The 13,414-nt window shown below is 50.3% G+C and overlaps 1 protein-coding gene and 1 long non-coding RNA gene across 2 annotated transcripts in view; one reads left to right on the top strand and one right to left on the bottom strand.

The window, feature by feature from the left end:
- The window catches only part of Fstl4 (follistatin like 4), a 433,128-nt gene that overhangs the window by 71,626 nt on the left and 348,088 nt on the right, over positions 1–13,414 (bottom strand). The gene's annotated exons all lie outside the window — the stretch shown is intronic.
- LOC116908672 overlaps positions 1–13,414 on the top strand; it is a 70,224-nt gene that overhangs the window by 10,064 nt on the left and 46,746 nt on the right. The gene's annotated exons all lie outside the window — the stretch shown is intronic.

Below are 13,414 nucleotides of genomic sequence, written 5' to 3'. Positions count from 1 at the left end.
AACTACAGGAACTAGTGTTTGACCGGAAGTCATGACTGACAACACTCCTAGGCGAAAGGACTTCAGCTTTTTTGGCTCTGGGAGATGCTACTTGGCTCTCTGAGTGGCAGTAAAGAGGATTTGATGGAGAGCCACACAGAGGACGAGAGAAGCCATGAGCGTGTGGGGCTGCAACGGGCGCTTAGCTACAAAACTGTTTGCTGAGGCCCACAACTGATTAATGTACACAGACTCACTCATTTACTCGGTGTTACGTTTAATCATTTAATTTTGCAAGAGTTTTCAGATCTTTTAATCATCCTAATATTCTTCTTATTGCAACATATTACTGAGCTGTTAGTTCAATTCAATTAAAAAGTGTCATCCGGAAGTAATTTATTCTATGGGTGCCGTTAAGTGGGTACCCCAGATAGGCTTGCGGGGTAGAGGATAATAACTCTTGCGTTTTTATGAGTCTGTAAACCAGCATGCTGTGTTAGCACGGAAGGAGCCACACTCCAAGTGGCAAATGTCTGCCCACGTCTGTGTGACAGCAGGTCTGGGATTGCGTCTCCGGATATTGTAGCGAGATCCAGAAGAGAACAGGGAAACTCAGACCATCTGTTGCCACTTGTGGCCAGGTGCTCCTGGAAAGCCATGGTGCCTTTCTGGTCCTACTAATATTTGTCACAGTCCGGCCTTGAAGTTTCTCCTTTGAGGGCTTCCTGCCAGGATTCTCGGTCCTTACCTCCTTCTACTCCAGGGGTTGGCTTGGGAGGCCACCCAGAACCACAGCCCAGGAGTAAGCCTGCAGTGGGGCCCACACCATGGTAGAATATGGTTTATCCCTCTGTCTGGTTATGATTCTATCTGTTAACATTTGATGCAGAGCCCCATGTAGCCAGACTGACCTTGAATGGAGGAAAATGACCTTGAACTCCTGACCCTCTTTATCTATGGAGTTCTGGGATTACAGACACCTACCACCATACCTGGCTAGAGATTAAAGCTAGCCTGTTAGGCAAGTGTGTGTTAGGCAAGTAATCTATACCCTCAACTGCAGCCCAGTTGACCTGTGAGGCATCTCCTCTGTCTTCCTCAGATTTTTCTATATATATACATCTAATTTACATTTCCCAGAAGCTGCCTGAAACAGAGAAACAAAACCAGTGGTGCTCATTTCAATAGTCTACTGTAACTTAATCTATCAAACGCTGACGTTTTGACACGTCATCAGCATAGAATCTAATGAACTAAGTTTGACATATTTTACATACAAAATGTTCACTTTACACTTATCGCATGCCTCGATTCAGCCTGGCTGCATTACACACACAGCTAGTGAGGATATGTGGGGGTTCGGGATACCATGATCTCTAGAGTCTAACTGCCATATCAGAGGTACCCTCTGGGGTCATAGGGCCCTGTGGCTGGTGCAGCTGGGCTGTCTTGCTTGGGCCTGTGGGACCCTCTGATAGAGGAGGGACCATCTTGGGCTCAGGGCTACCTGGTACATTTGTCTGCAGAAGTTGGCTTTCCTGTCCTTGGAAGTCATCTCATGGAGGGTTACAACAGTGGATGCTGGCCACATATGGCCTCTGGGGCTTATCGTGCCTAAGGTTGCGGAAGGCCAGAAGGCCCAGGAAGGAGTGGCAGACAGAAGAATTGGCCCCAACAGTGCTGCCACAACATATCCTTGTCCACGGGCCTCGCCATAGCAAAGGAAAACTCAGGTTTTATGGTAAGGGGAAGGAGGATCCCAGTCCAGGGGCTGAAAAAGGATGCTAACTGGGTTACAGCCCACATCATCCCTGACCCAGGAGGAAGACTGACTCTCCCTGACGTCCTCGTCTTCCACAGTGAGAGGATATTAGCACTCTATCCTTAGATGCCCAAGTTCCTCCTTTTCCTTGACAAGGCCCCGCCCATACCAGGGGCTGGTGGAGTTGATTGCAGACATCTGCTCAGGGCAGGTGAGGATGCTACTCGGCTCTGTTGACAGTGGCTGAGGGCTTTTCCATTTCCTAGAATTTTGAGCACTTGATCCTGTGGGTCTGTGTCCTATCGGGGCCAGCATAGGAGCCTTGAGAAGTCAGAGACAAATAGAATGACCTGGCAAAATCTTTTTTTTTTTTTTTTCTTTTTTTTTCGGGGCTGGGGATTGAACCCAGGACCTTGCACTTCCTAGGCAAGGGCTCTACCACTGAGCCAGATCCCCAACCCCACTGAGCCAGATCCCCAACCCCAACCTGGCAAAATCTTAATGCCACTCTTGCTCTAGGAGTATGCCCTGGTTATTAATATCTCCCTCTCAGAAAAAGGGCTCTCTGTGCTGTTTTGTACGAGAACAGCAATAAAAGGGGGAAATTAAATTAGCAACTCTGTATGAGCTTCTAATCCACTAAGGTGTCTTCAACTCCATAACCTGTTAACTTCAACTCCGGCCGTCGACTTAAGCAGTTTGAAGAAAATAGCGAGCAGTGTTTCGAATGGCCCATTTCTGATAAAAGTGACTGAGGCCTGGGAGCTGGAGACGAGCCAATGCGCTGGGGTGGGCAAGGGCTCATTTCTCAGGATAACCATGCTAGTCTTTTCCCCCATTACAGAGTCCCTCCTCCATAGCGCATACCCAACTCCAAGACGTAGTCAAATCCAATTACACACATGAGGTGGCTTCTCCAACCCTGCCACATAACGGGAGATGGTACTGTCTAGGAGGAACACATCCTAGGCAAACTACACTTGGTAGTAGGAGTACTAAGCACACACAGAAACAGGACTGAGTACCCACTGTGCGCTCAGCTCTACTGCCTGTAGGAGCTCTGACATAGGTACATGGGTCAGTGTAGTACGAAGACAGAGGACCCTTTGTTAAAAGTCACTCAGAAGGGCTGGATCAATGGCTCGGCAGTTAAGTGCACCGGATGCTCTCGCAGAGGACCAAGGTTTGGTTCCCTGCATCTGCATTGACAGCTCACAACTCTCTTTAACTCCAGTTTAGGGCACCCAATACAGTGCTCTTTTCTGACCTCTGTGGGCATTGCACATACATGACATCTATATCTGTATCATCGATAGCTATACATGAATATATATATATATGTAATAAATAAGAATGCTGAGATGTTTATAGCAGAACGTGATCATAATGTAGTGGGGTGGCTTTTCTGGCCTCCAAAGGGTCAAGCCCAGGGACTTGTATGTGTACCAAAGGCTGAATTCTCACAAGTCTCTTTCAAATTATTCATTTTTATGGGTACGACGTTCTCAAGTGTTTGTATACATGCCTATGAATGTAGGGACCCATAGAGGCCAGAAGAGGTGGTTGGATCTCCTGACACTGGAGTTAAAGGTGGTTTTAAGCTACCCGCATGGGTGCTGGGAACTGAACTTGGGTCCTGTGCGCGAGCAGCAAGTGCTTCTAACCCGCTGAGCCTCCTCTCTGCCCTGCCTCTGCTTTTGAGACAGAGTCGCATGTATTTCGAGATGGCTTTAGACTTACTATGTAGACAAAGATGAAATGGAACTGACATGACCAAAGATGTCGTTGAACATTTGCTCCTTCTGCCTCCTCCTGTGGCTGCAGGTGTGCACCATTCTAGTTTTATGAGGCACTGGAAACGGAACCTCGGGCCGTGTGCATGCCAGGTAAGCATGCTACCAACCGAGCTGCACCCCCAGCCCCACACAAGCTGTCTCCCCCTCATTCCTTTTCCCAAGTGAGCCACCGAAGCACAAAGACATTGGGACTCTACAGGACAGGAGGTTTCGAGTGGAGCTGCGGTGGGAGAGTGGGGTCCCCCAGCTCACAGCAGAGTTTCAGAGAAGATGGAGACCACAGCAGGCTGCCCCAGAGCCACGCTGTGAGCACTGATTTAGTTTCAGGAAAACAGTATCATTTGTTCCATTAAATTAATGCTGTTAATTTGAAGTTTATTGGTTTTGCAGTTTGTTTTTATTTCATTTATAAATTTGTTTGAGCTTTATGGTTATAAAAGAGCTCTATGCATAAGGGACATGTTCCCAGCTTTATGCTTGTGCGTATTTAACTAACAGTATACCAGACATAATTTAAATCGACAGAGAAACATTTTCCTTAAAGTAGAGTAATCTTGTCCCAAGACAGGGCTTATATGGGATAAGCTCACAGTTCTGTATCAGCTCCTGGCTGCTTGGGGGTCTTGGAGATGGAGGGAAGGTGGTTTGTGGAAAGAAAGGCAGTGAGGGGGAAGGAGAGAGGTGAGGAGGGAAGGGAAGAATTGACAGGGAGGGAAGAAGTGAAGGAAGTGAAGGAGTGGGGGAAGGAACGGTGTAGGAGAGACATCAGACAGGAGAAAAGGCAGGGAAATGAATGAACCTGGAAGGGTTTTGGCCTTGGCTTCCGCTCTGTGTCCCTTTGCCTCAGCCCAGAAGCACTCAGTTTTGTGACCCACATTTTCAGACAGTGGCACTTGCCCAACAGCAAGGGTGAGTCTGTAGGATGTAAGGCTGTGGTGGCGAGGGTGGGGAGGGGTTGTGATGTCCTTCTAGGCTGGGTTCCAATGACAGCCTCCGTACCCTCAACCCTCCCAGTTCATCCCCCCTTTCTGGACAGGAAAGGAGTGTGTTTAAAGAATCACCTGTTATTCTAGGCACACTCCCCACCGGCAATCTGATGCCGAGGCGTGTTTCTGGCAGGAATGCTCGTCGAGGGCTTGTAGAAGAACTTGTACATTCTTGGGAACTTAAAAAAAAAGTCTCCCCAAAGTGGAGACCAGTCAGCTGTGTCAGTTCTGGCGTGTTGGTACAACGGACTGTTATTGTTCAGAAGGAAGGCGGGCGTCTGCTATAGGTGGAGTTACACTGGGTGAACCTTCAGACAGCGTTGGGCAGGCAGCCAGACATGGAAGGGTCACACTGTGTGATTCCATTGACACAACGTTCTAAGGCACACAGGTTACTCACAGTGCTGGGCAGGAAATCATTAGACTGGGGAGGAAGAAAAAGTGTGGGGGACCAGGAGGGGACACACGGGATGGCACGATTGAGGTGTCTAGGGTGCAGTGAAGTTACTTCACTGAGATACACCAGGGGTTAAAGCCAGGGCCTTATGCATGCTAGGCAGGCTGTCAAGGAGGCACTCACAAGACTGAAGCCTTGTTCAACAACAGCTATGGAGGACTTGTAAGGGAAATAAATACTAGGGGGACACAAAGGCCATTTTGTTACTGAGGGGTAATAGCCATTTCAAGGTACACAGGAGTCTGTGTGATATGGGATTTGTCACCTCAGATAGTCCTAGTGGTCAAAGCTGTGCCCTTCTCTGAGTTCCCAGGGCCTGGACCCTGAGTCTTTACCATATGCTGGCTTTGCAGAGGGGAAAACAGACCTGGGGTCTTAAGGTTTGAAGGGAATTGAAGAGACCTGATTTTTCTTGTCTCCCCTCTGGCTTTGGGTTCTATGTCCCTTTACTTCAACTCAGACGCTCTTGGCTTTGTGATCTACACTTCCAGTCAGAGGCACTGGTCAAAGACAATGATGAGTTTGTAGGAATGTCTTTCTAGTATATTGGTGGTGCCTGGCAGGTCTTGGGCTAATCCACAATGTGACCAGGCTGGTGCAAATAAGGTCTCGTGTATGCTAGGTAAAGAATCTCACCAAGCCACATATCTGGCTCTTTATTTTAAGACAGAGTCTTGCTAAGATGTCCAGGTTGACCTTGAACTTACTGTTCCAGTAGAGTGTGATTGCTATCTTCCTGTTTCGGCCTCCGGTGTAGCTGAGATGACCAGTTTGTATCTGTGCCCAGTGAGTTAGGAGGTTTTAATGATGATATCCTTCCCAGAACAGCCAACAGGAGCCACAGTGTGATTTCCTGCTTGCCCTAGAAGGCTATCTTAGCTGAGGCCACATTTAGAATCCCCTGGGGGCATTCCTTTCCGAAGACTTGAGTGGAACACTGGGCCCCAGATTCCAGGGGCATCCCAGGAGAGGGTGGCCTGCCTTTGGTGGGTTCTGCTAGGTCTGTAGGTCATTTCTACTTGGAAGACCTCAGGTCCTTCTCAGTAGCTGGGCTTTGACCTTGTGACATGGGGGAGGTAAGGATTCTTAAGGAACACAGCTGACCTCTTCACACAGATGTGTACACAGGAAGTCAGAGGGCAAGGGAGCTTGAGGTGAATAGACTCCTGGAAGCCTTGTTGGGTCTGAAACTCCTGGGGCCCAACTCCAGGAGGAGTGCCAAGCAACATCCCCCAAGGACACATGGGAGCATGCTCTTTGGGGACTCAGCCCTTCATCAGCCCTGCCAACAGCTAGTTCAGCAGAGCGGAAATCCAGGTGATGCTGCGATACGCAGCTCAAGAAGGCTAATGCTCTTTCCTCTTCTTTAGGGTTTTGCTTTTGTTTTATGTCAGTGTCTCATGTAATGAGGTGTCCCAGTTTTGTTTTGTTTTTCCTATGATAAAACACTAGCCAAAAGCAACTTAGAGGAGGAAAGGGTTTATTTCACTGTATACTTCATAGTCTGTCACAGAGGGCAAGAACCCAAGCAGCAGCTGCGGAGGAATGCTGCTCACTGGGTTGCTTCCTCTGGCTTGCTTACTGTTTTAGTGAGCTGGGATCACCTGCTCAGGGTGGCACCACCCACAGAGGGAGAAGCCCTCCCATATTAATTACTGATCAAGAAAATACCTCACAGAGTTGCCTCCAGGCCAATCTGACAGAGGCATTTCTCAGTCGATGTTCTCTCTTGTGTTGTATGAAACTGACCCTATCTGGATCTTTGCTGTGTAGCCAAAGACAACCTTGGACCCCTGATTCTCCTTCCTCTTCTTGTGTTCTACCTGATTGTCAATGCTGTTTTCTGCAGATGACTTCCCTAGAGCTGATGTGTGTGTGTTCTCTGGATCTGGTACCACAGGCTGTACCTAGCACTTGAGCCCCAAACCTGATGTTGAGAGCTGGGCTGGACCCAGGCTGGCATCCTGCAGTTCTAGGAAGGTCAGGGACCTCAGTGGATATGAGGGGAATCTGAAATGGTAACACAGTGAGCCATCATGTAAAAGAGTAGCGGTAGGGAGGCCAATGGGCTTTGGCAATGCAAGACAGGATGTATGGTAGGCGGCCCACGTTAGCTTCCGGCCAGAATCAGCCTCAGGGCCTGTGGGGAACTGAATATCCTCACCCCTTTGTGTTACGGTGTCTGTGTGTGTGTGTGTGTGTGTGTGTGTGTGTGTGTGTGTGTGTGTGTGTCTTGTCATGTCATCTTATTAGGACAAATGGTCTTTTCAGATATCATCAGTTAAGGATTTGAAATCAGCTTATCTGGGGTTTAGAGTCAGCCCTGACTCTGAGGTCAGGTGCCTCACAGAAAGAGGTGAGAACTCAGGAGCAAAGTAGACGGCAGCCTTGGGAAGATGGAGGCAGAGCCTGAGGTTGTGTTACCACGTGCATGGGAATACCAGGAGCTGCCAGAAGCCGGCTGTGCACAGAAGAGAGCCGCAGGAGCTGCTGGTCTGGCGACACTTTGATTTCTAACTCCTATCTCTGGAACTAGCAGAGAATAAGTCACCTTGTAGCTAAGAAACACAGGCAGGGTCATTTGTAGAGTTCGGGGGAGCAAGTCAACCCAGAGCCCCCTCTAGGCCTGCAGGGTGATACCTGCTCTGGCCTCCTGCTAATCACTTCGGGGTTGGGGGGGCGTGCTGTTTGTTTCAGGGCCACCAGTTTGGGTGGAGCCTGAGGAGGAAGAGTAGGAGACCAACCTTGCCATGACCAGGCAGGCACGTGTGTGCATCTCAGCTGCACTGAGCCACCAAGGATTGCCTGGCCATGATTATTCATGATTGAGCCACCCCTAGGTATAATGGATCTAGGATACTTGGGGTGGGGGCTGGGATGGATAGTGCAAATGAGGCATGAATATCACCCCTGAGCTGCTCTGAAGTCTGCTCCCAGTGTGGCTGTATCAAATGCCTAGCCCTCAAAGAGGGTACCAAGTGACCACCCATTACCCAGAAGGGCAGCGCTCTCAGCTACCTGGTCTCCCATTTTGGTGTTTCCCCAAGCCAGAACAGAGCCTGGTAGCCTACAGTTCTACCTACAGCAAACGAGGGCTACCCACTTATAGTTCACAGCCGTGCTGGCTTGCCCCCGGTCCTCAAATGTGGCCGCCTTTTCCCAGCCCCAGGTCCCCTGGATGCATGATTGGCTTCTTCCCAGCCGCAGCTCTCCTCCTCAATGCTGTTCCTTGGAGAGCGGCCTCAGTGATCACCACCATACACAGAGCTTTTCTGTCTTTTTCTGGAGAAGGATCTAAGTTTGGAGGGCAGAAGCTATAGCCCTTGCTCACTGGTGCGTCCTGGAATCCTCTCAGTGCCTGACAGGGACGGAGGCAGGTGAACTCTGTGAGCTATGAGCCTGTGCCACAGTGGTCCCTTGCTCTTTCCTTTGCCTGGGATCCTGGGTCTGCTGTGACATGCATTAATTGCCTCTGAGGGGCACCCTGAGGTCATGCATGGGTCCAGGAGCTTCCTGAGATGGCTGGCCTGGCCGGCTAGACCTAGGAACATGTCTCTTAAATAGGTTAAATGTAGGAGGCAAAACCCATCAATTAAACTGATCTCTGTGCGCCTTACCTTGCCTTCCCCCAAGCCTTCGCACATGCTACCTACTAAAAGTTCCGGAGTCACAGTGACTCCCATTGCACAGATAGGAACTGAGGCACGGAAAGATGCAGCACCCAAGTCCCTCAGGACTCTAGAGACAAACTGCCCCAACCCAGGCTCCCTTTGTCCCAGCACAGAGGCTTTCCTGACTATTGGACCCAAAAAACTGAAGTAGGAGGGGAAAAAAAGGAGATACACATAGTAGGACTGGAGAAGGGAAGTAACCAGGGAGAGGTTGTTATGAGCTGCTAGGTGAGGGTCTGCACTGAGTAAGCTTCCTGTGCTGCTGTTTGCTGACTCTGGAAACAGACTCTAGGTTGATTCTCAAGGGACCAGAGCGGCAGGCATGGCCAAAGGGGTTAGGTTAAGGCTTTTGACTACAGGACTTTGAGAACTGGGTTTGGCACCAAGGTTCTTGACTTCAAGACTAGGGTTTGGCTTGGCAGGTAAATAAGGCTTGAGAGCACGAACATCCATTTTTTTCCCCCTGTTAGCAGGAGTATACAGAGTCCCCTGTGAGCAGCAGAGAATGCTAAGTCAGGCCAAAGGAGAACGTTGGGATGGGAGTGAGATCTGTCTGTGGATTCGGCTCTGCCTCTCCCAAGGGCCCTGGGAGTGGAGGACTTATGCTGGGAAGGGTAGGGCTCTGTAGGGCTCCCACGAAGAGGCAGGATGGGTACAGGAGAGCCATGTTTGGCTGTGTTTCCTAGGCATGTACCAAGGGCTCCTCAGAGGACTGCTCCTGGCATGCTCTGTGGGTCCTGGGGTAGGGAGCCTGCAGCCATCTGGGAGAGAGGCCGCTTGCTTTGGCTTGCTGCCAGCTCATAGTTGTTAGGTTCCGACTAGCATTTGTGAAATAACTGAAATATGTAATGGGGACTTTGAGCTGTGCTGTAATCTCATTAATAATGGCTGCTGCTGTGGGGGACGGTGTAGTGACTCATCTAGTGGATGGGAGTATAGACTGCTGCCCAGAAGATAACAGTATCCTGCCTTCACACCCTGGGGCTACAGCTGACTCCCTAACCCCACCCGCAAACCCCCAGCAGAGACTGGAGTCACTTTTCCCATAGGGCACAGTGCTGACTCTGCCTTGGCCAGTGAGACTCCCCATTTCCTCCTGGGCTGAGCCCCATTGAACCAGCAGGTGGTCAACCTCCCTCTAAGCCTCAGGATTCGTGCTCTGGAAGGGCCTGCCCTGTCCTGACTTTTACACCAAGGAGCAAAGAGTCCTTTCTCCAGAGGCTGGTTTCTCTAGATAGTCTTGCAATGCTCAGGTGGCATTTGTCTCTTCTCAAAGAGATTGTCACTGGCACCTGTCAAGTTCTGAGATGTGATTCAGAGGTGGAGAGGCATGGAGTACACATTGGCACAAAGTGAGGCCTTGGCAAGGATGGTACACCCTAGTCAGGTAAAACATGCTACCGTGTTCTCAGCAGACCACGATGGGAGCCTATAGCTTGCCTCCTTGGTAACACGTTCAGGAGTAATGGTAGTGAAGTGGTGGCCCCAAAAGGTACATTATAGCGCCTCTGCTGGGGCATTAGGGGCCTCTGACCCCAGCTAGGAGTGAGGCTGTTAAGTGTGGGGATTCCTGTAGGTTCTAACAGGACCCTGTTGTGCCTTGAAGACCCTGTCCTGTGAACCTGAGCCTCGGCTGTCCAAATGATAGGCAGACATGGGTCCCACCAGAAGGGTGTATCAGCCCTCACCTCTCTCCTTGTTGATTCCAAATGGTGATGAACGTATCACTCTCCTCTCGGTTCTGACGGCTGCAGGTTTCCAGAGAGAAGCAGGTTCCATGTGTGGCTCAGTGGGGAACTGAGAGCAGGCTCTGAAAGCATGGGTGATGGGTACAGATGGAGCTGGGGGTGTGTGTGTGTGTGTGTGTGTGTGTGTGTGTGTGTGTGTGTGTGTGTGTGTGTGTGTGTGTGGTGTGTTAGTCACAGGAGTACTCACAGAGACCTCCTCTGAGGATTTTGTACTGTGGAGAGGGGGTTCCTAGTGCTGTACTAGCCTGAGGCAAGGGTCAAGGGCAGAATCAGAACCCAAAGCAGGAGAGGCGTGTGATGAGCAGCACGGTTCCCAGCAGGGGCTGCTGATTCATTCCTACCCCTGAACTCCCAGCACACATCTAGGAGCCGATCTTCCAAGTCCAGGCTCCCGGGTTGGACTGCCACCGATCAAAACTCTGCTTCCTTTATGGGCCACTCCACTGATGTTGTTAAAAACACCACCTGCCGATTGTTAAGAGTGTGATGTGCTTTTTTTGATTCTAAGACAGGTGTCCCTCGTGGTGGGAGCAGGACTGTGGGGGGATGAGTGTGGACAGCTGGTGGCAGTGAGAGGCTCAGTGTTGCCTTTGGTGGCCCTGCAGCTGTGGCCTGTTGCTGTGGGCAGTGCCTGCTGGCTTGTGCATGCCCTGGCTACTGTCTTTCTTCTTCCATCTGTGTAGCATCGCCTGGCACGGCTCTCCCACTGGGTGCTGCTGTGCTACAGTCAGACTGGGCCTGGGCTGCTTGCTCTGTTTTGTAAGTTCTTGCCCAACCTTCGTAGAGTAGATTCAGGTAGTCAAGACCTGGATGAACCCTCTACTCCCTTTCCATTCCTGACTTGGAAATGGCTCACACTGACTTCTGTGTGTGTTGTGTGCTGCTAGAGCACTTACATGCACGTGCCTGTGAATAAGTGTTGAGGCCAGGGTACAATCTCCAGTGGCCACATTACTGTGGCTTGAATGAGATGTCCCCTATGGTTTATGGCATTTGAATACTTGGTCCCCGGCTGGTAGCTCTGTTTGGGTAGGCTTAGGAGGTGTGGCCTTGCTTGGTTATATCAATGGGGGTGGACTTTGAGAGTGTTGAGTCCAAGACTCACAACACTCATGACTTGCTCTCTGTTTGGTGTAAGAGGTGGGTCTTCAGTTTGCCTCTCTGGTCACCATGCCTACCTGTTGCCATGCGACCTCACGGTGGTGCTGATGGACTCTAACGTTCTGGAACCATAAGCCCAAACAAGCCTTTTCTTCTCTAAGCCACTTTGGTCATGCTGTTTTACCACAGTAAGAGAAAAGTCACTAGCACACTGTGTCACGCCTCGAGAGACACTGTCCACAGGGTCTTTCACAGACCTGGAACTTACCAAACAGGCTGTACTGGCTGGCTGATAGCTGTAGGAAGCATCCTATCCTCTCCCTCCCTCCCCGAGTGCTAGGATTACAAGAGCCGGGCCTGGAGTCTATCTTGTTTTATGTGGGGCCTGGATATTGAACTATGGTTCTCATACTTACACGACAGAATTTTTCCTGACTGAGCTCCTCGGCCCCTACATCCAGACTTTCTATAACCTGAATGGATATGTGGTGCCTGATGCTGGGGAGACTGATGGATTAGACAACGTCCCTACCATCCTGAAACAAATGGTGTTCTTATGTAGAGGGGTCTTATGCAGGGAGAATGTAAGTAATCTGTAGGAGGAGACCCTGGGTAGGGAAGGGATGGCCCGGGCAAGAGCTCAGACTTGGTGAGGCGACAGCAAGAGTAACAGAAGATGCTGGCGCAGGTGAACACTAAGCAATGCTTCAGAAGCTGCTCTGGGAAGTCCTGAGAGTGGTCAGGGTGTAGCGCTAAGTCAGAGGAGGTTTCCCGATGCAGCCTGTACGAACGTCCCAATCAGCTAGTGTTGCACAGGATTTACAAGTCCTCTGATTATAAAGAAGCAGGGCTCTCCTTCAGAGGAGAGAAAAACCCAAGAGGTCATGGAGTTGGAGTCCCGGAAGCGTGAAAATAGAGACTTCAATTCTGAAGTGAATTGTAAGAATGCGGGGGGGGGGCGCGGGCGGGCTTAGTTAATCTAGAAGAAGACTGAGCCAGGAGCTACCTGCTGGTATCCCAATGCTCTCCCCAACAGTTGCTGCTAGCCCTCAAGGTTCTGTTTAGGCTGCCCTGAAACATGACCTTTACCCTTGCCAGGAGGATGACCTAAACCTCACACCTTCCTCACCAAGGCTCAGGAGGTATCATTTCCCAGAATTCCCCAGGGTTTCGTGCAGGTTCTATCTCCTGGGGAGCCTCCTGCATCCAGGTTCATATCCGTATCTCTCCTCTAGACTTGGGGTTGGTGAGGCAAACTCCCTGACAAGTGGGACTTGCTGAAGCTCATTCAGACTGAGGTCCAAAGCCCCTCCTGTAGCCCCAGCTGCTGCAGATGTTCCCATGCGCCCAGCTCGATATCACTTGGCACGGCCTGTGGCTGTAGAAGCAGCGGCTGCCTGGAGCCCTCCCCAGTCTCTAGAATAATTCCTGGTTTTTGAAGGTTTAGGGGCAAATTGTGTCAGATGACCCTGTTAATTGGATACTCAGAGCTCTCAGGGTTGACCACAAGCTGCAAGCGTAGAGTTCTGGATGGGAGCTGGGTGGCTTCATCACCCAGGGCACCAAGAACTCTGCTGTGCCTGGCCCTACTCTGAGCACTGGAGGACAGTGGAATATGCATTTTTTTTCTGTCTCAGTATGGGACAGGACCATGGCATGTTAGCTAGGATGTTGTACAGTGGCTAGGAGCCTGGATTCTAATTCCAGCTGTGCTATTTATTGACTGTGCAACTTTGGGCACAGTTTTTTAATTAATTAATTTTATTTGTTTTTCTTGCATATATTACATCCCCCAAAGAGTTTCCTCTCCTCTCGGCTTCCCCTCCCCATGTCCCCTCTTCTCCAGATTCAGTCCTCCTGGTTTCCCATCACCGATCATGGCATATCAAGTTTCAGTAAGAGTAGGCCCCTCCC

This window comes from Rattus rattus, chromosome 9, assembly GCF_011064425.1.
Source record: "Rattus rattus isolate New Zealand chromosome 9, Rrattus_CSIRO_v1, whole genome shotgun sequence".
Classification (NCBI taxonomy): Eukaryota; Metazoa; Chordata; class Mammalia; order Rodentia; family Muridae; genus Rattus; species Rattus rattus.
Note: the sequence above shows the minus strand (reverse complement) of the source record. Positions and strands in the feature narration are given on the sequence as shown.